Genomic DNA, 25624 nt, shown 5'->3' on the forward strand with positions numbered 1-25624 from the left:
AGCCAAGATAAAGTAATCTGGGAATTCCAGAGGAAAAAGTATTAATACTTTTGTATTTCTTGTGTGTTTGTTGAGACCTGCTGTGTGGCCAGCAGTGTTCTGGGATGCAGAGAAAATACAGGGTGCAGTGGGAGGGACGTAGATGCAGAGGAATCAGGGACGGCAGTGCCGGGACGTGGGCAGTGTCAGACCCATGTGGATGATGATGAGGTTGTGTCGGGGAGAGGAGGTCCCCTCTGGGGTTTAGCTCTGCAGAGGGAGTCATCCCTGGATGGAGCACTGAAGGATGAGGGAGAGGGTGCCAGCTGGCAAGGGGCAAGCAGACTGGGGAGAACATTCCAGAAGGTGCTGCAGGTACAGTATTACGAAATCATAAAACACCCTAGCACATTCTAAGAGTTGTGAGTGTTTCACAGTTGTGAATACAAAGTATTCTATAACTCCAAGGCAGCAGAAGGTACAAATTACAGTTGGGCTCATACACATGTGGAAGGACTATGGATTCTTCTCTGTTGACAATGGGCCTCATTTCAGGGCCAGGGAACAAACCTCTGAGGATCTGAACAAAACTATGGCCACAGTCCTCAACATGGTGCTTACAAACACAATTGTGCCTACAATTTCGGACGGTCTGTGGGGCCCTGGGAGCGAGGATGGGGTTCCTGACTGGGAGCCGCACAGACCCGCATCTGGAATCCAAGCTGGAGTGAGATCAGAGGCTCACTCACTCATACCATGCTCCTGGCGGAAGGGAGAGCGGGTATCTGGGAGTGAAGAGAGCGGGAACCCCAGGAAGCTGCTGGACAAACCTCACCCATGGTGCAGGGCCCCAGCCCAGCATGCATCCAGCACTGGGACATTTCCCTGCTTGTAACCTGACGTTACCTGCATCGTCAACTTCATAAGGGCTATTTGGGAAAAAATATAATCCACGTCAAATGAACATTATTTTGTAATCTCGTATTTTTCAGTTGGGGCAGTGGAAACCAACTCTGATGAATTTAACATGATGAAAATGGGTTCTCATCTTGGGAACCCAGGCATCCCATAGAACTGGCGTGGGACAGGCAGAAGGTGGGCAGGGGCCCAGGGCGCCAGGACTCTGGAGTCCTCGGGGTGCAGGGTCGTCGTTTGCGTGGCCGGAGTCGCTCCTCCTCAGGAGGGAGAACCAAGGGGGCCTACTTGGGTCAAATCCCCAGCCATGTGGGGGGCGGCCCACCCAAACCTCACAGAGTGCAGAACAGAGCCCCGAAGCAAGGGGCAGCACCGAGTCAGAAAAGATAAAAAATTTTGAAACGGGGAAGGATGATGCTGGCCAAAAACAACAGATGGGCACCAAACGCACAAAACTCAGACACTTCAATTCTCTTCCTCATTGTCAGATCTTCAGGTGCTCGCGGATGTTTACTGAGCACCTACCGCACTCCAGGCCCTCTCCAGGGCCTCACAGTGCTGGCAGTCGGAGTCACCTGTCACTTGTTATCTTTCTACCTGAGCCACTGCTGCTGGCGGTCACCTGCGGGTCTCCTCATGGGGCATCTCAGAGCTGGGTGAGGCCCGGGTGAAGTGGAAGGGACGTGCCTCTGCCCTCTGCCTTCAGCTGCACCACCTGGCCTCCTACACCCAGGCAGGGGGATGGGGGGATGTGCCAAAAATACCTTCTCCTTTCAATGTTGCATCACGGCATGACTCCAGTAAAATCAGAGACTCCCAAATGTGGCTTAAACGTCACCGCCTGGTGTCACCACCAACGCAATGACAGAGCTCTTGCTCGTGCCGTGACGCCCCAGTTCACCTGCTGGCTGGTTTCTGACTGGGAATAACTGTGTATCTCAGAATGCATGGTGTGGCATCTCGCGGGCAGATGGCCAGACGCTTGCGCAGGGAGGGGCTGACGGGCTGACCGAAGCATTCAGGAATGCATCACGTTGGGGTCCACCCTGGGGGCCCAAATCAGGGCGGCAAGTTCCCGAGTTCCCAGGTTTACACAGCTGCAGACGCCGTAGGCAGTGCGCATGCGTCAGGCTGTGCCCTCCACCACCCCCCCCACCCACCCAGGTCCACCAGCACTCTGCGATGTCACATGCACCAAAGGCAGAGCTGCGCGCCCACCACGCCCCCCCCATCGGGTCCACGGGGCGCCTAGCCAGTGTCTACACCCTGCGCCCCCTCCCCAGGAAGCCCCCCAGTGCAGACCAGGACACGGAGGGGTGGGGTGTGAACAGCACCGCCCAAGGAACAGTGGGTGTAGGTGACACTGCGGGTTCCCTGGGGGAAATGCGGAGTTCCTGATGGCTAGGGTCAACTGCGGGGCAGTCTGGGGCCAGCAGGGAGACTGGTATGCGGGAACATTCCTCTGCAGGCTCCCATGGCGGCTCTGCGGCGCTGGAGGAGATCCACAAATATTTGTCTGGTTACATAGTTCAGGCATGTGAAAATCAGACCCAAGAAACACACGCTTTATTCTCTTTCCAGAAACGCTGCCTGAACTCCGACCCCTGGCGCTCCCGGCGTCTCCCCAGATTTTCCATCTGTTCTCCATCATTCCACTTCACTGCTGTTGTAGGCTTTGCTGGAAACGGGAGTCCCGCCTTGAGCCAGCAGTCAGGGTGTCCTTCTGCCCACCTTCAGTAATCCACAGTGCTCCTCCTGCCGCACAACCCTCCCCATCCACACAGCCCTCGCCGGCCGCTGCCCGGGGCCACACGGCCTCTGTCACTCCCTGGGAAGACAGTGATTCCCACTGCTCTGGAATTCTTGATTACGCATGCATGTGTGCGTGTCAGGACCAGCGCGGTGCCCTGGTGCTTGTCACACAGTTCCCGCCAGCTGTCTCCCGCGGCCTGTGTTTCCTCGAGGCTGGGGGCTCCAGAAGAAAGCTGACGAGCCTGGTCTGGCCCTGCTTGGTGGTGAGAGGCCAGTGGGACCCCAGTAGGAGGCTGTCTGCAGGGGAACCGCGGGGTGCTCCTGCGTGGGGGAGGCGAGGCCATACGGGGCGTCTGCAGTGTCCGCAGTGACATGTCTCTTCTGCGTGGGCCGGAGCTCCATGGGCAGAATTCAGCCACCCAAGACCATGCACGGGATAGGTTATGTGTGTGTTTTCACTGACTTCTGTCATTCGGATTTCCTTCCAGTATGAGCGTGGGTGTCACGCCAAGCAGCACCGGGCACCTATGTGCTTCGTCCACAACAGTGAGCTCACCCTGAACCACTGTTCGAGCTTGTCGCGATTTAAAATGACAGTGCCCGTTAGGCCGGCCCCCGGGGCTTATGACCGCATTGGCGTCTGTATTACCACATATCAAATCCATTCTTTATACTCTGACCCTGATTTTCAATCATAGGATTTTCTTTTTAATCCTAAATGTTTTGTTTTAAGCATTATTCTGGGAAGGGTGGGTTTCCCTTCTCAGGATTCACCCTGGTCTCCCCTGCAGGAGCAGGCTTCACAACACCCCTTCCCCATCTCGCTTCCCCACCTCGGGGGTGCTCCCTGCCCCTCTCGTATAAACCACCCGTCCTCAAGTTTTTGTCTCAGAGTTCGATTCTGAGCAAACGCAGACTGAGTGTGGGGGCTGCACCAGGCCAAGAGGGGTCGAGGGTCCCCAAGCCAGGAGTCCTTCCTCCCTGGTAACTAGCTTAAAACCTCACTTTCACCAGCCGGAGTTGGGAGGACATCAGCTCCGAGAGTCACAGGCTCTCCGGAAACACGTTTAAGATTTATGTTATCGTTTCAGGGATAATTTCTGGAAAAGGCATATTGCCCGCAAGTGTTGAATCACTCACGGCCCCGGGTACCGGGTTCCATCAGGAGAGGCGGGGCCACATTCGCACGCATGTTTATGGCAGAGCTTCCACGGGACCCTAGCGCTGGAACCACCCCAAGAACGGAGACAGGGAGGGCGTGCAGGTCACGCACGTGGGCTGAGAGAAGCCCAAGGCACATGGCAGTGGGTTTGGGGTCATTCACGGAAGTGAATAACAACGAATCCACGGTGTAGTGAGCGCGTGGCCGCCGCGGCTCAGGTGTGCAGGCTGGGAAGGCACCCGCCAAGGCCGCGTGGACCTGGCCCTCTGGAGTCCTGGCTGACGTGGGACAAACAAAGCTAATGTCATTAACTTGAAGTTTCCTCTTTTCATTTTGTTCCTATTCCAGTCACGCGTTTTGCAGGGCTTTCTAAGAATCATGAGCACAGGGGTCCCCAGGATTGGTCTGCATTTGCTCCAGTTACTCTTGCTGGTGACGAAGCACTTGACACGGAGACTTAGAACCACCGTCCTCTTTTGTTCCTGATTCTGTTGGCGGGGGTGGGGGGCTGCCATGTGGGCCTGGAGCCCTGGTCATGTCTGCAGCAGAGCATTCACGATGCTGATGGCTGACAGGAACGGCCCCGGGTCGCCTTCCCAGCCCAGCGGGCTCTGTGAGGTCGGGCTGCCCTGAGCCTAGGGCCGCTGTGCCCTGTGTCACAAGTGCCCATGTCCCCTGCTGGGCTCAGGGGTGGGGCGCGGGTCCCACCTCTTGTTGGGACGAGTGTCACAGGACGTGGGAGGCGTGGTCGAGGAGCCACAGTACTGAGTATGACATAAACACAGTTGAAGTCAGCATGGAGACTGTCGAAGGCGGTCCCGACATCACCGAATCTGGATAGCGGGGTCTGCAGGCGGCCGAGGGGCTTCCTGCCGTGTTCCCAAGGCCTGCATCCGCTAAAGCACAATCGAGCTGAGGACCCGTGAGCTGACCAGCTCCCGAAAAGTCTTCCGTGGATCCTCTCACACGTCCAAGAGTGGACGGAGCAGAAAGCAACTGCATTAGAACAGACTGAGCGGGAACCATTGACGGAAACCACACCCTGAAACAGTTATGGAAAACGCCACAGTTTGTTAAATACTTCCACGCGGTTTGCCTCATCTGATGACATCTCACACATGACTAAATGTACCACCAAAAAGAGAAGCCATGCAGTAAGACCGGCGTGGAGGTCTCTGGACAGATTCACGTAAGAAAAGGAGGAAAATTAATCAGAGAAAGAAAGAAAAGAAGGAAAAAAAAAAAAAAAGAAAGAGAAGGAAAGAAAGAAAGAAAGCTAGCTGACCAACTGCCAAACAAGAACATGAAGAGACTGTCCCGGGCTTAGAAACCAGACATCGTGCAGGGGACAGGGTATCCAGAGGATGGCGCTCAGTCTGTAAAGGGGCAGGTGGTAAGTACATGGTTTGCAGACCACGCCTGCCACTGGAGAGTCCCAGAGTCCCCAAGCTAGAAGCGGGAGCGGGATTTGCTTCTTCATTTAAAGGAAGAAAACACGTGCGGACCATGGCTCTGAGCGCAGGGAGGCTGCGGACAGGCAAGTACTGCAGCTCTCGGGGGGTGCCCTCTATGAGGAAGACAGAGGAGGATGAGGTCAAGGGAGGTCAAGGGTCAGACCAGGCAGGGTCTGATGGGGTGCGATAGGGAGCCACTTCATTCCAGAGACCACTGGGCACAGCCACCGTCAGTCCGGGGTGCATGGGGGCAAGATGCACGGAGTGCAGCTGGCAGCCGTGGGGGGACTTCAATGGGGGGGGGGCTCTGGAGAAGAGACAGGAATGAGATGACCCCAGTGTTTATGGCCCCAGCCCCGGAAAGACGGAGCCAACACTTGCTGAGTTTGGTGCAGCAGTGTGGGGTCACGTTGAGGCTGCTGGGGTGCGGACACCTGAGTTGGTTTCTCGGCAACTTAAGTCTGGGGCATGTGTTGGATATCTGACTGAGGTGTCGGTGGCCCCCGCCATGCCAGCCGGCTGCAGAGAGGTGCCTGGCTGGACAGCGTGTAGTCGCCAGGAGGTGGTCTTGGACGAGCTCGCCCAGGGCAGGTGGGGCCAAAGGGAGGGGACCCTGAGTCCCAGAGGGCCTGGCACTGACGGTCGGCCGGGTGACAAGCCGAGAGGGCCAAGAAGGAGGATTTCCGGGGCTGCGGGAAGAAAGTGCTGCAGGGAGAGGAGGAGCCACCTGTCCAGTGCAAGGTGGTCAGGAAGGACCAGGACTGCTGCCGACTGTCGGCTTCGGCAGCTCAGAGGAGCCCATCTGCGCGTGCTGCAGGGCGGAGCCTGGCAGAGCGTGGTCAGGAGAGCGCGTCAGATGGGAATTGCTTTGCAGCCCTTCCTGAAACAAGGAGAAGGGACTGAGGAGTGCGGCTGGCATGAGGGGCCGTGAGGGCTCCAGGGTCCCTGGAGAGCAGCAGGAGAGACCACAGGCTGCGTCCTGAGTCTGGGTGGGGGTGAGGTGGGGAGAGCATGAATTCTGAAATCCCAGCACCCTGGCCAGTGATGGTGGGGAGGAGCCCTGGGGTCTGTAGCAAGGAGGCAGTCCTGGCCGGAGGACCAGAGGCTCAGGCTGCAGGGTTAGAGGAGGGCAGTGGGTGGTCTAGAGCAGCCACAGGAGCAGACAGCCAGGCCCGTGTGGTGGCAGGGGCGGGGGAGAGTGGGCAGAGTGGGCGGGTTGGCCCTGGCACATGGGCACGCACTCAGATCCCCTGGACACTGCATATGAAGAGTCACACTCTTCCTACAGATGCAGAAAAATGACCTGACCTGTAGGCGCTGTTGTGTTGCCTGCCTCGTGCCTAGAACAGCCCGGAAACCTCCGTATGCACGGTTGGCCCACGGGTCGCATTAGATCCCTCATGTCGGATTTGTTGGTAAGGTCCTGGTCTTATGCTATGAAATGCGCTGTGCCGCTGGCTCCTGTGGGCGGCACCTGCTCAGACGAACGGGGTGGGGAGGTGGAGGCAGGGAGGAGGTCGGCGGGCAGACTGAAGGCAGGTCTGCTTCAAGAGAAGGGAGAGAAGGTACTATAACAAAATGTGTGAGCCGGTCTTGAAGGGTGCAGTATATTTGTCCTTCAGTGTTATATTTGGGGCTCAGCGAAATAAGCAGCTCTTGACAAACTATTCTGCCCCAGGAGGTAGGTACCACTCTGGAGGAATTGCGTAGTCAATGTGAATGGTCAGGAACCCACCCTCGTGACCTCAGTTTACCTTAATCACCTCATTAAACCTGCCTCCAAACACAGTGATGTTCCGAGGTCCTGAGGGTTAGGACTCCAACAAAGGAGTTTTGGGGGACACAACTCAGCCCATCACGGAAGGTCCCCAGGGAAGGTGACATGAAAGGGAAACATCGGCAAAGTTGGTTGCCTGTACCCCGACTGAGAGAGGACCCCAAGTCCACTCTGGATCCCCAGCCTTGCAGAGTCAAACGTACACGTCACACTTGTAAATAAGTTCTGTTTTTTTCTCTCTCCAGTTAATCTGTCTTTTGCTACCTTAATGTGCATGCCTTGTGCCAGAATCTAAGAGGATAGAAAGAAGGCGGGGTGAAGGGAGTGCTCTACATCCTGACCTGGGCTCTGCTTAAATGGACACGGACACGTGCCACAGTCACTGAGCTCTGTGCTTCAGATCTGTGTTCTTTACTAGATGGAGGCTACGCAATCAAAAAAAATGACGGGATCCCTTCCATTATGACCAGGCCGTAATTGCCATTAGCGCACGGTGGGTGAGGGGAGCTCTGCCCCCTGCCGCGGTGTGTGGGAGCCCATGGCCATCAAACCCCACGGTGGCCTTTGCAGGGTTACTACTTTGCAGGCAAGTGAAATGATGGACAAAGAAACGGTACCTTGTGGGAGGTGGTGCGGATTTCCCTGGACTCCAAGTCTGAATTCTGTCCGCTGTGCCTCCCAGCCCTTCCTGTTTAATGAGATCCTGGCAGCTTGCCCATCTCAAATTACTGTCACTTGATGCTATGCTCGATCTGGAAACGCTCATGATTTCCCGCACCGGACAAACACCCAGGTCGTATGTGCTTGGAGCAGCGTGGGCTGGGGAATGGAGCAAACATGATGAGCAGAGGAGATTTCTCGTCCATGGAGTTGCGGAGGCCTCAGGCCAGCTAGAACTCCCCGCGGGGCCCTCAGGGTGCCTGTGGGTTCTCCAGGAGCCACCGAGGTACTGACCTGAAGGCTCCAAAGCCTCTAATGTCCTAGAGAATCAGGAAGGCGCCGGTAGGCGCCACCTTCTCGCCTGGGCAGGCGGGAATGTGAGCCCAGGGACGGGGGCTTTCTCCTCCGTCACTGGCCCTCAAGCACATCCCGGCAGAAACAGTGCCCGCCAGGAGGGGGTGACAGGGACCAGAGAGAGACGCAGGGGTGCGGTGGAGGGGCGGCCTCCTGGCTTGCAGCCAGTTCTCCCCAGTGGGGAGGAGTGTCACAGCGAGGGGCGGCCCCACCTCCCCAGCACCAGACAGTGACTCTTGTATGAGCTTCCACGCCCTGGGCCCCCGTGTTGCCGCGTGCATGTGATCTGTCACTGTGTAGCTGTTAGAGCCCCGTCATGAGAAGTGGCGGTTAGATTCTGATTGCCTCAAGCGTCCATATCGCACAATCGAGGTGTGGTTGCTGTCAAGATGAAGACCCTCAAAGGGGCCTGTGCATGGCTCGGGTCACCAGCTTACGCCCCTAATTTACCAGAATCACCTTCTATCCTCTCTGCGTTGGCCACACAGAGCGCACAGTGGGAAAGGAGGCTCTCGGCTACTTTCTGAAGCAAGCTTGCTTTCTTCCCAAAGGCTACTGCATTACTCCACCCATCTGAAACTCACTCTTTGGTTGGGATTCGGGGAAACATTTGCTTTCTTAGCGCTGATTCTGCATTTCCTGCCAAACCTGAGCTCTCTGCTTTGAGCAGTCCGGCTGAAACCCGAGCCGCCAGCCGCGAGCTGAGCCCGAGGCCTGGAGTCTGCTTCCTCTCCAGCGGAAGATGACAGGGTGAGGTCATCGCACTGGGGCTGGCGGTGCAGAAACGCAGCCTTCCAGAAACAGAGACCAGACGTGTGCCTCACAAGAAAACATTCTGGAAGCCAGGTTTTAATCAACAACATTAAATGAATCACGCATTTTTAAAGACTGGTAAATTCCAATGGCAGCCTGTCTGGATTTGTTTTAAAACTTAAAACATAAGTTTTGCTTGAGAAATGAGAATACCCGAAAAACACCAGCATGGACGACGGAGCTTATCTAATCTCTGTAGTAGTAATCACAAGAAGCAAAAAAGTAAATTAAACACTCGATGTTTATCTCTGGCAAAATTGTATTAAAAAGAGAAACACCTCCATGACCACTCGGCCCTCTGCTCAGGACAGTGCGTCTCAGACCCCAGAACGGGCTCAGGGCTGGTGCTCCCCCCAACCCCACCCCAGGAGGCTGGGCAGCGGTCATGCAGCCTGGGGACGGCAGGTCCTCCTGTCAAAGAGGACGGTGCCGTCGTCCCACGGCCGCAGAGCCGGTGCGAGGGTCTAGAAGGTATTCAGTCGGAGCCACTACATGGAGCGTGGTCCCCACGACCTTCAGATTGCCAAACACAGACCCTCCCTGGTACGTTGCTCTGTGTTTTAATGGATTCCATTGTTTACAGCAGTGTCAGGTTCACAGCCAAATGAGGGGAAGTGCAGAGGTTTCCCGTAGAGGCCCCAGGCTCCCCCAGAGCTCCGCCCACCATCAGCATCCCGCCATCAGCATCCCGCCATCCCGCCTGACGGTGCAGTCGCTACAGCGGACGTTCCCACACTGACCTGTCGTCCCCGGAGCCCATAGTTTGTCTGAGGGTCGCTCTTGCTGCTTTACATTCCGTGCGCTTTGACAGATGTGTAAAGACAAGCATCCACGGGGCGCCGGGCTGCCCTCGCCGGTGCAGCGAGCGACTCTTGATCTCAGAGTTCAAGACCCGAGTTGGGTGTAGAGCCTACTGAAAAAAAAAAAAAAAAAAAAAAAGACACGCATCCACCCTGACAGTCGGGTCCAGGTAGTTTCGGTGCCTAACAATGCTCTGTGCTGCACCCCCCACTGATGTCTTCACTGTCTGCACAGTTCTGAGTCTTCCAGAAAGCCATGACGCTGGAGCATGGAGTACGAAGCCCTCTCACACTGGCTTCTCTCACTTAGGAACACATGCACTGCTTTTTGGAGACTCTTGATCTCCTGGATAACGAGCAGGCCCCTTGTTCAAAATTATTAAGAATTTCAATATGGCCACAGCAACACACTAAGTGAGCGGGGCCTGGGGAACCGTGCAGGCCTCAGCCCGTGGCACCAGCCCCATCAAGGACAGGGATTTAAAGTGCGAGCCCAATGTGTGAGCGGGTCCTGGATCTTTATTCAGATCCCTAACGCTGGAGCATGTAAACAGAGGAGCTTACTATTGCTTGCTTTCACAAGGCTTCCAGAATGGCCGCCATCAAATGCTTTCTCCGGCTTGAAGGATGGGAGGGCCAGAGCCGGGCCTGCTGGTTCCCCTCCCGGCCTGTCCAGTGACTCTGCCATCAACAACGGGCTCATCTGAATGCGGTCCACGCCGAAGTGCTGGTGTGTGCAGGGCAGAGGCCCCTCAATGCCCATTAACTGACAATGGATGATTTTTCCTGGTAGAAATGAGACAAGCGCCCCATTTGATGATAACATCTTGAATTACCTGATTGATGACTAAGCAGGTTTCATGTGTTTCCCAGCAGCAGGATATCAATTTAGAGATGCCGCAGATGGGTGGGTGGCGTGGTGGTCAGCCGGTTTCCTGCCCGCAGTGTTCCAGAAGATGGGAGATGGAGGACCGGGGAGAAGCATGCCTCGGTCTGGTATCAATCGCTCCATCTAAGAGAGCATTTTGTCCTGATTCCCACGTCATGATGGAAATGGAACACTAAGCCTCGCAGCTGTCCCTCCCTTGCTTTCTCCGAAATACTGTTCCTTTAGAATCCATGCAGCAGGGCGTGAGGTCCCACCTCAACAGTGCTGGCCAGAATCGGTGGGTCAGATGGGGTGGATGAGGGCTGCAGAGAGGATGAGGACACTAGACAAGCTGCCCTTGCAGTGGCTCCGCATGTCACCGGGGCACAGGTGGCCTGATGCACCCGGCAGCTCAGGCTGCGAAACAAACCCCAGAAGCCCCTGCTTGCATTCCCTCTCTCGCTGGCTATCTCTGTCAAATAAATAAATAAAATCTAAAAAAAAAAAAAGTGCATAATAGTCACCGAGTGCTTTTCTGAGATCAGCATTTCTACTGTATCGTTTCACCGAATTTTCACAGGGATACTATGGGATGAGTACCTTTGTCCTTGTCATTTATGGACGAAGCTCGGAGAGGTTATGTTAGGAGCCCAGGGCCATCCAGCAGGGAAGGTGGAGTCAGGATGGAGCCCAGGCAGGAGGACTTCGGCGCTACAAAGTACATGCAGCTCTGTCTTCTGAACCACTAAATAGTAAAACAGAGAAACAGAAGAATTGAAGTGGTTTGACTGTTGAGCCCATTTATTGGCATATGAGAAGGATGGAAAAAAGAGAGAAGGTTTAAACCATTTGATTCCACTTGGAAATATAAATGGGACAGGAAGACAAGAATGCAGAATAAAGGACAGGTTTCATTAGGACGTCAGGATGGGGGTGTGTTTGCAGAGGGTCTTCACAGAGGTGATTAAGTTAAAATGAGGCCGTCAGAGTTAGGCCTGATCCAGCAGGACTGGGGTCCTTATAAGTAGAGGGCATCAGGACACAGGGACGGAGGATGACCCTGTGAGGACACAGGGAGAGGATGGCCATCTACACGTCCAGGAGAGAAGCCTCAGGGGAAACCCACTGCCCATGCCTGGACCTCAACTTCCCGCCTCCGGGGCTGGGAGGTGATAAATTCCTGCAGTTCAGGGCCTCGTGGTGTTTCAGGTTAATCCCAGCCCCTCACCAGACAGGAGTCGGCCTGACGGGGCCACCTCTCGGGGGGTTTCAGCAGCTGCGATGAGTGCTGGCTCTCACCGCGTGTTTGTACTTGGTCTCATGCAGTGGCGAACCACGTGAAGAGGGTCTTCATTTTATGCCGTTTCTGGCGCGAGTCCTGTGTGCATTATTCTTTTACGGTTGCATGAGTTTGATTTACTCGTCTTCTGGGCAGAAATTAATCTGTGGAAGGCAGGCTTCAAGACGCCCCAAGGATTCCCACCCTCTGTATTTGCACCATCGTGTAATTCCCTCCAGTCCGGGGGCCCAGGCCCGGGACTCGTGCTCCTAGGGAACAAGTAGGCAGGGGTCATGGTGCCACCCGCTTCGGGTGCCAAAGAGACTCTGGCTTCCCTGTGGGCACCCTCCTTCCGCTCTCCCTCCCTCTCTGCAGGAAGCCCACGGCTGTGTTTGAGAGACATGCCCTTTGGAGAGGCCAACACGGAGCTGATGTCTCCACTGTCTGCCAGCCGGGACCTGAGGCTGACGGCCGCGTGAATGAGGGTGAAGCAGACCCTCTCCCCTTCGAGCCCTGAGAAGACCCCAGCCCAGCCAGCACCCTGACTGCGGTCTTGCCTAGGACCCCACCCAGCTGCACGGGACTCCGACCTGCACAGACCCTCAGATAACAAATGTGTCGAGCCACCAAATTTGGAGTTTATTTGTTATATACCAATAAACATTACTATAGTCTTTTTTTAATTGCTTAATAAATGTCTTTTTTTAATAATAATATTTTTTATTATATTATGTTAGTCACCATACAGTACATCCCCGGTTTCCGATGTAAAGTTCGATGATTCATTAGTTGCGTATAACACCCAGTGCACCATGCAATACGTGCCCTCCTTACTACCCATCACCAGTCTATCCCATTCCCCCACCCCCTCCCCTCTGAAGCCCTCAGTTTGTTTCTCAGAGTCCATAGTCTCTCATGGTTCATTCCCCCTTCTGATTACCCCCCCATTTCTTCTTCAACATTACCATAGTCTTAACTAAAATTGATCTATAGTTTTGGAGGTGGGGGAACTAGCGTATTTAACTTTTGGCACATACATTATTCATCATTAATGAGTTAGGGAGGATTTTAAAATATTTTTCTATTGAAATGATTTATTCCTTTAAACTTTCAAATTAGCACTTGCAAAACCATTCAGGAATGGAAGCTTTTGTTTTTAAAAGAACTCTATTAACTATGTCAATTTTTAAATTTTTAGCATATTCAGACATTTCTTTCTGAGTCAGTTTTTTTTCTGGAAAATTATTCATTTTATTAAGATTTTTCAAATGTATTATCATGGATGTACACCGAATGTTCTCTTCTTAATCTGGTTTTATCACCCCGTTTGCATTTCTAATGTTGAGGACTTCAGTTCTCTTCATCTGTTGCAAGCTGCACACACATTGTTTTGTGTGGTTGGAGGACCAACATTTTCTCTCCCAACGATTGCCTGGTTTTCTTGTATTCGTAAGGGCGCTTTACTTGCCGACGGTGTGTGTTTGCCTGGATCATCCTGTTACTATGATTGTCCATAATAAAGTACTTGGAGGTCGTTGCTCTTCTTTCGCAGGTTCTAGCGGTCAAGGGTTCCACGTTGGCTCGCTTTCCTCTTTGACACACTTCCTCCCCCGAGTGTTTTGTAAATTCCTGAACCTTCAGAGCGTGTACACCTGTGTGTATGTGCCTGTGTGTGTGTGTGTGTGTGTCTGTAGTTCATTTCCAGTTTTATGTGCACTGTGATGGAGGGCAACCGTGGCCCCAGTCTCCCCAGGACCCCCAGTTACACTTTGTGGGGAAGTAAGACTCCCCTGGACCCCCGGGCGCTGCTGCAGAGCCCCGCTTCCTGGACTCCTCACGTGCTGCAAGGATCGAGCTCTAGCCTCTTGTCTAGTAGTTTCTCTGATCCGGAAGGATAATAAAACTTCCCTCGCCTCCCCCAAAAAGCCCAATGTTACAGCCCAACCTAGGTCCCTACGTTAAACTCCCCATGGGGCTAAAAGAGGAGTAGCCATCTCCCCAGGTGGGGACATTTCAAGGAAGTGTGAGCCTCGGCACTGAGAGAGCTCCAAGTCCTAAAGCTGAGACACACACGCACACACATGCACACATCACACACATACATGTGCACACATACACCATACATGTGTGCACACCACACACATGTGCATGCACACATCACACCACACACATACATATGCACACACATTACACACATGCACATGCACATGTGCACACCTCACACACATACACACACACATCCCACACATGCACATGCACGTGTGCACACATACACCATACACGTGTGCACATCACACACAAATATCCCACACCACACACACACACATGCATATGCACGTATACATCACACACATACCACACAGCACGCAGACATCACACATCACACCGTACACACCCACAGACCACACACACACACCCACACCCCACATGGTTATCTGGCTCCTGGAGATTTTATTTACACACCAAAGTGTTGGATTAAAGACTCAGGCCCAACGTGTTTCCAAGGAGACCCTTTCAGAGGGGGTGGGAATAGGTGTCTTCCTCCCTTTCTAAGCAGAGCAAAATAAATCATTGCTCCTCGTCCCTCCTGAACAGAGTGTCCTGCTGCTGCTGACGTAAGAACACTCCCACCAGCTTGCCTCCCGTGTGCCCGGGGGCAGGCCTGGGCCTGGCGATGCAGTCGCACTTGTCAGGCTGGTGTGCCGGTGAGCTCCCAGTGCAAGCCCTGTCTCTGGTCTAGAGAATCTCGTGTGTGCTGTGTTAGACTTCTGTTCCTCAAACCAGGTGGCTTAAGGCAACAGAAATGTTTTGTTTTGTGTTTCTGGAGGCCAGAGTGTGAGATCAGGGTGCTGTCAGGGCCCGGCAGCCACGCAGCCCCCAGGGGCTCCAGGGAGGATCCTTCTTCCTCTGTCAGCTTCTGGACCAGTTGGCGCCCCTTGGTTCATGCAGAGTGACTGCACAACCTGCCCCGTAGTCATGGGCAGTTTCCCTGTTGTGTATCTGTGTGCAAACTCCCCTCTACTCACCAGGACACCAGCCACTGCAGTGAGGCCCACCCTAATGCAGTCTGCCTCATTCTAGTCTGAAACATCTGCAAAGACCCAATCCTCAGAGACAGGGACATCTGCCGTTTCCAGGTGGACCGACACATTCAGACTAAAATTAATAAACATGTATATTAAAAACCGACACATTCAGACTAAAATTAATAAACATGTATATTAAAAACCCAACACACCTGTCATCTGGGCATAATTATGAATAGCTCCCCCTTTTCCTCCCAACTGGGCTGAAAAATGGTAAGGTCATCTAAAGGACAGACATTCCTAATGGTCAACCACACCCAGCCCTTGCACCTCTGCTCTCCTGAATGTAGGTGTGGCCAAAGACCAGTTGTAGCCAGTGAATGTGAGACCTGATGGTCGTGACTCTTCATCCACCAGCGCTCCACTCCACGGCCTCACTGTACTATCAGACCAAATCCACACGTACTAAAATAATACACTGTGGGCAAGTAGACCATATCCTAAGACTGCAAGGATGTTATCTGTGAAGGTAATAAACCAGCAGACGAGAAGAGGGGAAATGAACATCTTAACTGATAATAAAAAAACAAAATTCAACACATATCTGAGATTTGGGGGGGGGGGAAGACTCCAATAAACTTAGATTAGAAAAACCTTTAACTTGATATGAAACCTCTACACACTTAAGTAGAAATACCAGAATTCTCATTAAATTCTGGAACACAAGGACGGTCACTGTCATCACCACTGTTCCACAGGATACTTGATGTCCTCGCCAAGGGAAGAAGAGAGAGAAATGACATCCGCGTTGTCAACAAAGAGGAAGGGAGCCACTGTTTACTGTCTGTGATCATCCAGCTAGAAAGTCATAGGGACCCACTGAAAAACCTTTAGAGGTAGTAACAAGACTCAGCAAGATGATCGAAATAACATATGTATAAAAATTAGTATCTTTATATACACTTTTTAATGCCTTGGGAATAAAAGGGATCCATCCATAATGACAAAAGTTACAAAATTGTAGGTGCCTCATAAAAAAATGTGCAAGATTCATATGAAAAATTGTAGTTTACTCAAAATACAAAAGGCCTTGAAGGGAAGGAAAAAAATCTTCCCCTACCTCTCACAGTCCTCCAGCTGGACTAAGAATCAAATTGACACGAGGCAGATTAATAGGAGAAAAAGCCCAGTTTTATTATGTGCACAGGGAGGCCCAGTAATGAAATTGAGCTCTACAGAAATGACCAAGCCAGGCAGTTCTTATATTTTTTAGGCAAAGAGATAATAACTATGTGAGGAATTGACGGGACAACGAACACTTAACTTTGGGAGCTTCCGTAGTAAGGATTCTAAGCAGAATTTGGGGTGGGATAGTAAACTAGTAAAAGTAACAGCGTTGTTTATACAGTCTTCTGGGCTCCAGGGGTCCCCCCTCTGGTGACAAGGGTGTCTCCTTCCGTCCTGGTGCAGGGAGGGGACCGTTCACATGGGAGATTTATTTCCTGCTTTCAGGGAAGGGTCTGGGTGTCCCTGCACAGACGGTCTCTTAAGTAACTTTCATTGAAAATAATCAATGTGCCGAAGCGGTGCATTCTGGGTCATCCGCCCTTGGCTCCTGTAGCCTGTATGAATGGGTAAATGAGCCGCATAGTAAGACTAGTGTTGTAGAAACAGAAAAGCCCCCAAATGTAAGTTTATTTTGTTTAAGAAGATAATTAAAACCGAAAGTCATGTGTGTTCACCTACGTGTGAGGGTATTTAGTAAGAAGCCTTGAGAGAAAGAATCAGCGCATTCTGTATTGGACCTCAACGCCGATATTTGGGATATTTAGCTCGTAACTAAGATAAAGAAGACTAGGAACATCTTCATCTCATTGTCTTGAAAAATTGACAAATAATTGTAGAGCAAAGAAACAAGATTCTTCATTTTAAGCTTATACATAATCACATTTCTTCTTAAATGTTTAATAAGTAAGAGTAGGATGCCCCTGTAATATTCAATTTATAACTTAATAGGTTGCTAATCTATAAACTCAAGGATGATCTATAAAGCATATTTGCTGGAATGTTAGGATATTTGTTACATACAAATATAAATTATATTTATGCACTGAAATCTAGCAAGAATGGTCACTGTAAAATATTGAATTCGTTCCTCTATGTTATCATGACCTACCCACTCTACCAACACTCAAACACTATAAATTATCTGGAGAATGAGGAAAAGTACATCTAGATATTTCTCCCTGGTAATATTTTGTTCATGAATAATTTCAAATCCCTGTAACTTATTTATAAATTTAATACAACCTCATGAGAGTATTTTATGAAAGTGGACAAGGTAATTCTAAATTCAATTAGGAAAAGAAACTGTAAGGAAGTAGCCAAGAAAGTTTTCGAAAGAAGCAGCGAAGGAGAAAATGTTCCTGCCAGATATGAAAGCATGAATAACCGTATGTATATATATTTTACATGATACATTACACACAGCCTAGCAACCGAAATGTTGGCACAGAGCTGACGCATGAAACCATGGAACAAAATAGAGATTCCTGGAACGGTTACAGCGGAAAGTCAGATCTTATCTCACGTTGTACAAGAAACTGGAAAAAATACTCTGACTTGTGCATAGAAGCACCGTTACAAAACTGGGGTACAGAAGACCTTCTGAAGAAAGACACAAAGCCCAGACATGACAGGACTATGGTGACTGTGGCTGCATCAAAATGTAAAACTTCACACAACAGAAGACTGTAAACCAAGAAGAAGGATGAGAGAGCTCATGCGCTGTGTCCACAAAGGGTTTATATTCAGAGTACGTATTTACTTCAACACCTGTAAGTCAATTTTTAAAAACAGACAAACAACCCGATATAATTAATTGGACCAAGTTTATGGACGGTTGAACAAATGGCCTGTAAACATACATATAAAAATCTCTTCGCCTTCACTAACAATCCCGGGAATTATTTAAAACACCTAAGATGTAGGGTGTTATCTCTCTCGGAATGACTTCCTCTGATAACACACCACAGAAAAGCGCGTAAGTCGGGACAGACCCCTGGAGGGCATGTGGCACGTCTGCTATGGGTTTTGACAGGCGGACCCAAAGAGGACACATTGCCGCTCTGCGTCCACCCCGACTCCTGGAAGAGGAGTCCCCGTCTGTCTGCGGCGTGAGACCCCCAGGGCCTTGCCTTAGGCCAGGAGCGCATCCTTACTGTCGGGCCTAAAATTTCAAGTGCTGCCTTACCTCTTTGAGCCTCACAGGCCCAACTGTGAGCTCCTCTGCTCCCACCAGAGATGCCCCTGAATCAGTAGGAACGCCTCCCTGCCTTTCAGCTGGTCCACCGCCCAGTGGGGTCCAGCTCCCTGCCAAATTGACCTGCAGATTCAAGATGATTCCTATCAGAAACACTGCGGACTTCCTTGCAGAAATTAACGAACTGATACTAAACCTTTCATGGAGGGGCGCCTGGGTGGTGCAGTTGGTTAAGCTTCTGACTCTTTGTTTCGGCTCAGGTCGTGATCTCAAGGTCATGAGATCAAGCACTGCACCGCGCTCTGCGCTCAGTTCAGAGTCTGCTTAAGACTCTCTCCCTCTCCCTCTGCCCCTCTCCCTGCTCTCTCTCTCAAATAAATAATCTTTTAAAAAATAAAAAAACAAAACTTGCATGGAAATTCAAGGGACCCCAAATAGCCAAAACCACCTTGGAAAAGAAGAGCAACGTTAGAGGACTCACACTTCACAATTTCAGATTCACACAAACCTACAGTGACCAGGACAGTGTCGTGCTTGAATAAGGGAAGACGCAGATCGATATTCTATGGCTAGAATAGAATTGGGAAACCAGAAATGAATCCTCGTGATTATGGTCAATAGATTGTCAATACGGGTGCCAAGATAATTCAGCGGGGAAAGAACAGACTTTTTAACAAATGGTGCTGGGACAACTGGACAGCCACGTGCAGAGAATGAAGTGAGACCCTCACCTAACACCTTATACAAAAATCAACTCAAAACACATCAAAGACCAAAATGTTAGCCCTGAAATGTAAAACTCACAGAAGAAAACCCAGGGGTAAATCCTCATGCCACTGGATCAGGCAGCAGTTTCTTAGATGTGAAAGTAAAAGCAAAAATAGACAAATGGTACATTACCAACATGAAAAATGCTTGAGCTTCTAAGGCCGCCATCAAGGAAGTGAAAGCGCAACTCGGGGAAAGAGGGAAATGTGCACATTATATCTCTGCGAAAGGTCATAATTTAGGGATTCTATCAGGAGGAGGCTATTATGGTTGTGTTATTTAAAAACTCCCTTTTGTTCAAAGTCAGCCAACCTAAACCCTAACATCAGGGGCATCTCCCAACTCTCCGAGCCCTGGACCAGCGGTGCAGAGGGGCAGGTCAGCTGGGCCACTCTTGCTCTGCCCCCAGACTCACTCTCAGCCTTGCTCCTGGGGAGGCTGACCCCTCACATGGCAGCGCCTGGGCACCCCCACCTCCTGGCTTCAGCTGGGCTCAGAGCTGAGAGCAGTGGGCCCGGGGACGGGAAGAGGAGGACATCGGGGTCTTGTCCCACCTCCCACTGCAGTCGGACAGGGAATGTTGTCTCGTCAAGGTCGAGAAAGACGGCCGTTCCCTCCCACTCACGAGCAGCCCCACGCCTTGGCGGCCTTTGTGACCTTGTCAGCTTTGGACGGTCACATCACATGATGGGGTCCCTGCACCAAACCCCATGTCCCTGCCCCTTCATGTCACAGGAAGCAGACGGCCCCCTGGTACATTGCTTCCCAAAGAACGCCGCTCAGAGCTGCACTGTTTGACCCTGCTGCTGCCAATGTTTTCCTTCCAGTCATGCTTTGAGACTCGGCCGAATGTGATCCTTTCATTTCCAAAACCTTGCAGCAATGTCAAAACAATAAATGGAGAAAGCAGGGGTTCCCAGCATCCTCGCCCTGCATTCGATTTCCTCCTCAGTTTCCAGAATTCCAATGTGCCCGCGAATACACATGAGCTTCCACTAAATGTCGCTCTGAAGACAGATTTTCCTCCCGGGCTTCAGCGCACCTGCCCCACACCAGTGTTTCTGGGGTAGCCTCCTCCTCCCTCTGGAGCAAGCCTGGTGCCCACGTGGGTCCTGCAGAGGTAAAGCCGGGTGAGAGAGCGCCCACCACCCTGCCCAGAGCTGAGACGAGCCCCCTCCGCGCCCCCCCAGCTGGATACAACCCCGGCCCGACTGGAAGGCTGTCCACCCCACAGACCCCTTCATCTGTGCCCCAAGCCCCCTCCCAGCTGCCACCCTCCCTCCATGATTCCATCCCTTGACTCTTGATGCAGGAGTAGGGAATCCCACTGCTGAATGAGCCGGCTCTGGACCCCACTCCTTCCTGAGCCCTCTTTATTCTCCCCTCTGATCTACTGATGAATGAATAAATCCCCATTGTCCGGATGGGAAGGAAAAGAATAGTTTCCACTACCCCTTAGGTTTCTGAACTGGGGTCCTGTAAACGAGGTTGAAGAGAGAGAAGCCGGCAGTTCACGAGGGCGTGCAGGCGCGCACTCAGTGGGGCGCTTGCGACCTGGGGCTCAGGGCGCGTCTTGACTTGCAGAGGAGCTGCAGGACCGGGGCGGAGGAGCACGAACCACAGGGGTGCGTGCACGGGGCACTGATGGATCTGGGCGTGCATGCACCCCGTCCTGGGGCCGGCTCACCGTGGTCACAGCCTTCAGGCTTTCCCGCCAGGGGGTCCACGGCAGTCATTCCTCAGAAACAGATGCGGTTGGTCAGATGAATGGAGCTTAGGGAAGGCGTCCTTCTGCACCTGTCCATTCCCATCTGGCTCCAGCTCCAAACAACCCTTTTGCCAAATGGCACAAGTGGGTGGCATGTTCCTGTCCCTCAAACTCCCGTGACAGAGCTGGGTTTTCCTTGACAATGTCCCAAACCTTGAAGCCATCTCCGCGAGACATCCCCTGCTCCATGCGGTCACGTCCTTCCGTCCACTGTCACCTCTGCTAGGACACTCTGGGCTCCCCCTGGGAATCCCGCGTTGTGACTGACACCACCTCCTCGCCAGTCCCCTCTGCCGCCACCCAGGCCTCCACCTCCCTTTGGACTCACCCTCCACACTGATGCTTTTAGCATCTTCCGTGGAAAAGCCCCTCCACTCAGATGACCTTCCCAGCCTGCTTGATGGACAAGAAGCCGAGGCTTGCAGAGGCATCAGGAGAATCCTCCCGCCTGCAGCCCGTGTGAGGGAGCTAGTGCCAAGACCCACCCGGGGTCCTGGCTCTGCTCCCGCGGCCTCCCCACCAGCCCTGTGCATGCTTCCTCTGCGAAGCTTTTGATGCCTGGCCCAGCCCAAGGCGGCTGTGATTGACGCAGTCTGGGGGACACGGGTGACATCACCAAGCTCCCTCCCGTCCTGCTCCTGTGGGGGATCCAGCTACATGGCATGAAGCCGTGGAAATCGTGTCCACCAGTGGCACTGCCATGAGCAAGACCCGCGCCCCACCCACTCTCATCCGTACACATACCCAAGTGTGTTCTGCCTGATGGAACAAATTCCAGCGTGCGGCTTTCACACATGCATCGTCCGGCCCCTGAAAGTGCCCTGCATAAATCCGGGGCCGGGAAAGAGGCAGGAGTAACCTGAAGCTGGGATTCTACGTAAGAAGCGTGTGAGAGCAGAGGAGCCTTGTCACTCGACGTGGGGCCTCCCCAGCGCCCGCTGGAGACGTGGAGCTGCAGGCCCCACCCTGACCTGCCAGGTCCAAACGTCCTTTGTAACGAGACCCCAGCAGTCCGAGTACAGGTTCCAGCTTGAGAAGCCGGGTACTCTCAAGGGCAAGAGGGGACCCATGGAGGAGGGGAGGGTATGGAGGCCGAGATGCATGGGTCTTGTCTGGCTCTCTGACACCAGCCACACGTCCCAGATTGTCACTTGTACTGACCAACCCGCCCCCACCCCCGTGCTCTCCGCCACCATGTCACTCACTAGCAAACAAAAGACACTCTTGTCACCATGGATCCCCAGGATTTTAGGCCGTGAGTCTGGAACCAGGGACACAGGGCCCGCCTCTACCCTGTCCTCACTGGGGTCCCTGAAGTTTGTCGACTGACTCAGGGAGAGGGACGTCTCTGGCTTGAGAAACTTTTCCAAATACAACCCCTGGACCCATCCCTGAGACAGGCCAACACAATGTCTCATTCATGGTGCCACCAGCAGCCTGCACTGCGTGTTTGTGACGTCACCGAAGTCACTGAAGCCTCCAGCGGTCCGGAGGGGTCGTCCAGGGGTCAGCGCTGTGTGTCAAGCAGACTCACGTTGTACATCTGTATGTGTGCAAACTTCAGGAGGGCAATAATGACCCAGTCCTTAGGATGCTTTTTTGCGTGGCTGCCTGCTCTGGTCTGGGACAAGCTCTGGCATCCTTCCTCTCTGTTCCTGCTGCAAATGGGGCAAGACTCGTGCCCTGGGCCTCGTATGAGGCTGTCTCCTCCAGGCCTCAGGAGGGGGACAGGCCGCATCCCAGGAGGGCTGCAGCACCCCAGCCCATAAGAGCTTCCAGAGTGGCCTGGCCACTCCTCCCTGGACAATGAAGTCCATGTGTCCCCCTGGCCCCCACTTTGCCAGGAACATTCTCTGGGCTCCTAGCAAATGGCCCTAGGCCGGCGGGATGGCTGGTCACCCAACCATGAATCCAGGTGACTTTGGGACAACCTCACCCCGTGGAGCATGCTGAAAGGGACCATGAGTTCCAAACTGGGGCATAAAAGGATGTGGGGCTTCATCCAGGTTTTCCTGGGGATTAGTCAACCTTTTTATTGTCTGTATCTTATGGTATTTTGACATCTTAAACAGCTTGCTGGCCAGAGAGGTGGCCCTGTCCAGGGCTAGCCAATTCTGAGACAGCACGCCATTCGAATGCAAACCAGCCAAACCCAGGTCTGTGCCCCGAACCACCCCTTATCTGACACTCATTCACCAAGCAATACCCCTCCCCCAGCCCTAGGTCACCCCAGGGCCAGCCCTATAGCCCAGAGATAGAATTGTTCCAAGAGCCGCTCCCAAGCTCTTTGCTGCCCTGCCCTGCCTGTCTGTGGAAACTCTGACAAGTTCCAGGGCCCACGCGCTCCCCTCACGCGTGTTCTGCTTCCTGACCAAACACGCAGGTGCCCTCTGTGGCCCCATGTGGCAGCCCTGGCGTGGCCTGCCCCCTCCCTCTGGAAACGTTCATAATAAATTCTTTTTTGTATGGCATTGGCCTCTCCGTGTCATCACATGGTCACCTCCATAAATTAAAATCTCTCGGGTACAAGTAAGCCATCCTAGGACACAAGCCCTGAGTAAGGCAGCTGGACGTAAGACGTCCCCAGGACCGCCGCGCTGGAGGGGCCTGTGCACAGGAGGGGACAGCACTGCCCGATCCCAGCCTCCAGCCGTCCCCGCCAAGGCACCGACGCATGCCAGGAGAGATTTTGGATCCTCCAGACCAGCCAACCTGCCAGCCATGTACCCCTGAGTGACCTCCGCTGATGCCACGTGAGGGGGTGCCAACCCCGCACAGCTGAAAATCCACGTATAGCTTCGCACTCTCCAAACACCTAACCACTCGCAGCTGCTGTTGACCTCACCAGTCACGTAAGCAGTCGGTTAACATGTAGTCTGTTTGTTGTATATATTATACCCTGTTTTCTTACAATAAAATCAGCCGAAGAAAAGAAATGTCATTAAGAAAACCATCAGGAAGAGAGAATACATTTACAGTTCTGCACTGTATTTATCGAAAAAAAAAAAAAAAAAAAACCTCTACATGTAAGTGGACCAGAGCAGGTCAAACCGTGTTGTTCATGGGCCCCGGTACAACCTGACCTTTGGGCTGCGTCTCTGGGTCACCCTTGGGGACGGAGGTGTTGCCACGTCATCTCAAGTGGGAGATACAAGGTTAGCTGGACGAGTATATTTGGCAATCAGGACGCCACGGAGCCTCCGCACGCACAGATGGACGATAGCCACGCAAGCAGCCGCCGCCCCTCCACCCGCTGCCCGGAGCCTCGGCCACACTCTGCCTACGCGGAGCCCAGGGCCCTGGTAACACATCCGTTAATCAGAAGACAGTCATAGGCCGCCCTGGGTGGTGGTCAGGCAGCCACGGGGAGCAGACATCGGGCTCCCCTTCTCTGCCGCCTCTTGGCACTGTGGTCCCTGGGTCGTGGTTCTCGGTCGACGCGCCTCACGGCCTTGTGTGGCCGCAGGCCTGGGTGCCATTGGGTCTCCTGTCCTTCCTCCTCATTTCAAGGACTGCACAGCCCCACACCTCTGCGGAGCCCACATCTGAACTGTAGCTGCAAACAATTTCAGCCTAACATTTCAACTTGCTGATACTGAGTCTTTGGATTCCGTGGGTCTCGTTAGCCCTGGATCTAGAAATTGGAACTCCTGTGACTCTGCACACTTACTTATTAGACCCCAGATCTTTTCTTTCTTTTTTCCTTTCTCAGGGCGTCTCTCAGGACGGCATTCCCAGGGTTGAAGGAACACGGGGCCTCCAGCCCCATCTGGGCCCGCAGGACCTCCAGCTCCCACCTCCTTCTTCCTCTCGGCTCGGAGGCCCCTCCCCGGACCTGCGGCTGCTCTGAGGGCTTCCATGCACTCAGCCTTTGCCAGCTCCCAGGGGTGCCGTCAGCCAGCAACACTCTTAGCTCATTAAAGCAGAACCCTTTGTCCGGCGCTCTGGTCTCCAATAAACATCAGCTGATTGATTGATCCCATGAGGTCCTTGTGCTTTCAGAAAGTAAAATGACAGAAGTGTCCACGCGGCCACCGGCCACTCCCCCAGGTGTCCACACTCTCTCTGGGCCTGCTCCTTCACCGCCCAGCCTCAGTCCAGGCCGGCGGACCTTGGGGTCTGCTGCAGACCGCCCGATGCTGTCACGGCACCCCTACCTGGTATGTGTCCTCCGGGTGTCAGTGGGGCACCCTTCACTCCTTGCCTCCTCTCCTCAGTCACACGCAGCGCCGTACGTGGGGCACAACGCTTGGCACCAAGCAGGTCTTCAGTAAACGGTGTAAAGAAGTGGTTCACAGTATCCCATTTTAAAAGGCAGAGATAAACCAATTTTTTCCTCCTCCAAACAGCAGGCATGCAGGCAGTGAGGTTTATTTCTGTTGAAAGGCTCAGATTTTAAAAGGGGAAACGGAACCAAATGTTCCCCTCGGCACACCAGGTATCCTCGCCAGTGGAGCTCATGTCTGTGAAGAGCCTCCAGCTCGGGCCTCGCACCCCACGCGTCTGGAGCCGGCTGGAGAGATGTAGGTCACTGCTCACAACGGAGGTAAAACATGGGATAACGGGTTGGCTTAATCAAGAAATACGACCTTAACAAGCCACTAACCAGAGTGCTCTAAGGATTGCTATCTGGGAAAACAGTAAACAGAGCATTTTATGCTGCATTTACTCAGGAAAAGGAGCGTCATCTCCCAGGGGACGTGGCTTTTGCTTTCTAAAGGGGTCACATTCCCAAAGTTTGCTCTGGTCAGGGTGCACCTCAGAGCGTCAGTGCCGGACGGCGTGGGCAATGCTGGTGGTTGAGTTCTGGAGGGTTCAGTGCGAGTGACTGTAACACCACAGGGACGGGTGGCTGGCCCGTTGGAGGAGGCCAGTCGTGACTTGCCATTTCTGGAGACTCGTGAGGGGGAATCGCTTGCAAGACGGGGGTGGCCCCGGCAGGTTTGGCAGACTTTCCAGAGGACGTGCTGACAAGGGCGACGGGAAT

The sequence above is a fragment of the Ursus arctos genome, unplaced genomic scaffold (genome assembly GCF_023065955.2).
Source record: "Ursus arctos isolate Adak ecotype North America unplaced genomic scaffold, UrsArc2.0 scaffold_33, whole genome shotgun sequence".
NCBI classification, from domain to species: domain Eukaryota; kingdom Metazoa; phylum Chordata; class Mammalia; order Carnivora; family Ursidae; genus Ursus; species Ursus arctos.